Source organism: Orcinus orca, chromosome 2 (assembly GCF_937001465.1).
Source record: "Orcinus orca chromosome 2, mOrcOrc1.1, whole genome shotgun sequence".
Lineage (NCBI taxonomy): Eukaryota > Metazoa > Chordata > Mammalia > Artiodactyla > Delphinidae > Orcinus > Orcinus orca.
In genome coordinates, this window is record NC_064560.1 from 58,864,529 (window position 1) to 58,869,142 (window position 4,614).

General features: G+C 42.0%; 1 pseudogene; it reads left to right on the forward strand.

The window, feature by feature from the left end:
* The first annotated feature begins 531 nt into the window (after positions 1–531).
* On the forward strand, positions 532–2,376 carry LOC117195983 (zinc finger protein 639-like; annotated as a pseudogene).
* The last annotated feature ends 2,238 nt before the right edge of the window (positions 2,377–4,614 follow it).

Consider the following 4,614-nt stretch of genomic DNA (forward strand, 5'->3'; position numbering starts at 1 on the left):
CATCTCAAAAGACGAAGAAAAATATTTGAACCAGTTCCTGATTAGAGAAAAAAATGCTTACAAAAAAAATCACCTTAGTAAACTAGACATAGAGGAAAACTTCAACGGCCTAATACTGCAGGTTGCAATATTGCGGAAAAGTTGTTTTAGCTATAAGCATTAGAAATCTCCAGACCGACAGCCGTAAAAAAGGAAGAAGTCTTAGGTAAAGTGCCACCAGGGATAGTTAATTAAGTAGCTCAAAATCATCATCAAAGACACAATGTGCCCGAGTGCGGCCGCCGAGCCTGGGCCGGGGACCTGGCAGGCAGGGCGTAGTGCGCGCGGGCAAAGAGTGGGGCTGGCCGGGAGGAGCGCCCCGGAGCGTGAGGGCCAGAGCGGCGCCCGGGGGTGGGGCTGCGCGGCTCCCCCCTGCTCAGGCGTCTGGTCCGGCGCCTCCTCGGAGCTGCGCCTGGACTGGCCGTGCGGACCCCAAGGACTGGCATTTTTTTTTAACCATCTGTGAAAACTTCCTGTGATTCATTTTTCCTCACTCCAGTATTAAGAAATATACCAAATTAAAAAGGTATGAATGAATATCCTAAAAAAAGGAAAAGGAAGACTTTACACCCTTCTCGTTATTCAGATTCCTCTGGAATAAGCAGAACTGCAGATGGATTCCGTGGAATTTTTTCTGATCATTGTTACAGTGTTTGTTCTATGAGACAACCAGACAAAATATTTTGACAACAAAGTCTAATCATGAAAAAAACGACAAAGTTCATTAGCGGGACATCCTGCAAAATACCCTACCAGTCCCCTCAAAATCGTCATGGTCGTCGAAAACAAGGGAAGTCTGAGAAACTGCTACAGCTAACAGTAGCCTAGAGACATGACAACTAAATGATGATGATTCTGATACAGAGACATCAAAAGACTTACCAAAATTTACAGATGGAATCAAGGCCACAAACAGAAATCAAAACTACCTGGTTCCAGGTCCCGTACTTAGAATTCTAGACCAATACTGCCTTTTCTACAGAAAAATGTGCTGATACTGAAATCTGTGATGAAGAGTGCGGCTCTCCTGAATCAATCAACCAGCAAACTCAAGAGGAGAGCCCTATAGAAGTTCATACTGCTGAGGATGTTCCAGTTGCTGCAGAAGTGCATGCAGTTTCTGAAGATTATGATATAGAGACAGAAAACAATTCCTCTGAGAGTCTCCGAGACCAAACTGATGAAGAGCCACCAGCTAAATTTTGCAAAATTCTTGACAAGAGCGAAGTTTGAATGTGACTGCCCAGCAGAAATGGCCTTCACTGAGAGCTGATAGCAGTGGCCTCTATAAATGTGAACTTTGTGAGTTCAACAGCAAATATTTTTCTGATTTAAAGCAGCATATGATCTTGAAGCATAAGTGTAGTGATTCAAATGTGTGTCGGGGGCTTCCCTGGTGGCGCAGTGGTTGAGAGTCCGCCTGCCGATGCAGGGGACGCGGGTTCGTGCCCCGGTCCGGGAAGATCCCACATGCCGTGGAGCGGCTGGGCCCGTGAGCCATGGCCACTGAGCCTGCGCGTCCGGAGCCTGTGCTCCACAATGGGAGAGGCCACAACAGTGAGAGGCCTGCGTACCGCAAAAAACAAACAAACAAAAAATTGTGTGTCGAGTATGCAAAGAGTTTCTCTACCAATATGCTTCCAATCGAACATCCAAACTGCATGAAGAGGATCCCTACATTTGTAAATGCTGTGACTATAGAACAGTAATTTTTGAGAACCTCAGCCAGCACACTGCAGACACCCATTTTAGTGATCACCTTTATTGGTGTGAGCAGGGTGATGTACAGTTCTCCTCCAGCAGTGAACTCTACCTACATTTCCAGGAGCACAGCTGTGACGAACAGTACTTGTGTCAGTTCTGTGAACGTGAAATGAATGATCCAGAAGACTTGCACAGCCATGTGGTAAATGAGCGTGCATGTAAATTAACAGAGTTAAGTGATAAGTATAACAATGGAGAACATGGACAGTACAGCCTCTTAAGCAAAATTACATTTGACAAATGTAAAAACTTCTTTGTATGTCAAGTATTTGGGTTTCAGAATAGACTTCATACAAATGTTAACAGGCCTGTTGCTATTGCACATACTAAAATTTTTGCTCATGTCTGTGATGACTGTGGGAAAGGCTTTGCAAGCATGCTAGAATATTGCAAACATTTCAATTCACACTTATCTGAAGGGATTTATTTACGTCAATATCGTGAATATTCAACAGGACAGATTGAAGATCTTAAAATTCAGCTGATTTACCTCATAAATGTAGTGACTGCTTAATGAGGTTTGGATATGAAAGGGAATTAATAAGTCACCTTCCAGTCCATGAGACAACTTGATTGTTCTCTTTAACTTCCATAATGATGTAAAATAATAAATTTGACTTTTTTGCAGATGTTAAAATGGATGATTTTAAACACAACTTATGAGAACTGTCTTTAACAAGATTTTTTTTAATTGCCAATTTTCTTGGCATTGCTACCTTTTTCAGTATATAATTGTATCCTAAATGTGGTATTTTCAATGTATTGTAGTTGGTAGTTTTAACCACTTTTGGGCTAGCATCGTGTTTCTTGCATGTGCTCTGATTTCATAAATTGATAAGAAACAGATCTACTAAAAGAGATACGATGTCCCTCCCTATTTCTCTCTGTTCATGGTATTGGCATTCTCCTTGCTACTTTGCCTCACAGACATTATTCTGCAAAAATAGCAACGTGCCCTAGAGGAAGGACTATTTTCTCCCCCTGTCTATAAAACGAAGAATCTTTCTTAGAAGGTCCACAAAAGACTTTTGTCTCATTAGCTGGAATTTCATCACAACCTCATTCTTAGACCAACCCCTGGTAATGGGAGTGAGATGACGAAGAAAACACGGCCAAGTGAAGGAGTGTGGATTACCCAAACAAAGTCAGAGTTTTATTAGAAGGAAATAAATATGTTACTTAGGGTACCTGAAGTGTCTGTTAGAGATTTCTATCTGAAACCTGATATAACAGCATATTTAAGACGTAATTAAACGGTGAAAAATTAGAGGCATCCCTCTTGAAGTCAGGAACAAGATGAGGCTGCCAATATCATTAGTATACAACGCTGTATTAGGGATCCTAACAATTCACTCAATAATATTTGAGGGCTTCCTAGGCCCCTGGTACTATATTAGGTATTATAAACACAATAATAAGCGAATCTCAGAATCTGCTCTCTACTAGAAAAGAAAGACAAAATCCAAGCAAACACGAAATAACTACAATTTATTCTAAAGGTTGTGATGAAAACAAATGGAAGGCTGAGAGACAGAAGAAGGGGGACTTTCTTTAGGAGATCAGGAAACTCTTTATTGAGAGAGATTTAAGCTGGGATCTAAGAATTAGAAGGCCCTGGCTACAGAAGAATAGAGCAAATGTTCCAAGTAGAGGAAAATGCCCAGAGACCAGAAAGAGATGTGGTATTAGGCCTGAAAGATGAATGTGGCTAAAGCACAGCAAACAAGGAACTATTAGGGAGATTGATAAAGATTGGAAGGAACTAGATCCTACCTGGCCTGTACGTCTTTCATGCTTTACCGTTTATTAGACCACGACTGGAAGACTAAGTTGAGGAATGACATGAGACAATTCCTAAGTTAGGAAAATCACTTCTACTACTCTTTGGAGAGGGGATTGAAGAACGCAAAGTAGACCTGAGGGTACCAGTTTAGAGGCCATTTCAATTCATTCAGATGAGAGATGATGGTGGCTGTTATGGACTGGATCGTGCCTGCCTTCCCCACAGCTTCAGAGACGGAAGTCCTAGCCTCCAGCGCCTCAGAATGTGACTGTATTTGGAGAGAGGGTCTTTGAAGAGGTAATTAAAGCAAAATGAGGTTATTAAGGTTGACCTTAGTTCAGTAGGACTGGTGTCTTTATAAGAAAGCAAAATGTGGACATATACACATACAGAGGGAAGGTGCAGATACAGGGAGGACACAAGCCAAGGACAGAGGCCGGGAATAGACCCTTCCCTCATAGTCTCAGAGAGAACCAACCCCGCTGACCCCTTGATCTCAGACTTCTAGCCTCCAGAATGGTGAGAAAATAAATGTCTGTTGTTTAAGCCCCCCAGCCTGTGGTGCTCTGTTATGAAAGCCTCAGGGAACCAATACAGTGGCCTAGACCAAGCTGGAGGTAATAGAAATGGGGGGGAAAATTCACATGCCTTTTGGGTACAGAATCACAGATGTACTGATGAATTATCCAATGTAATCATACGATGAAGTAAGAGGTATAAAGATCAGAAAAGAAGACACAAAGAGTCACTAGTTGCTGGTGACACAATTGTTGCCATAGAGTCTAGCCAACAGCTGTGAGTAAGCTGGACATGAGATCACCGTTAGTATGATCACTGATGTTTGGACTTTCTATAGCCATTTCACTTCATGTTTTTTATTTACCAATTGAAAGACCCAGGACCAGCAAGAGACCTGCTTTTAAAGAACTAAGGGCGGTCACGAGGATTGGGAAAGTCTTCAAAAAGTGAACAAGGGAAGTGGTAGAAATCCAGAGTCTCAAAAAAAAAAAAAAAATCATAACGAGGAT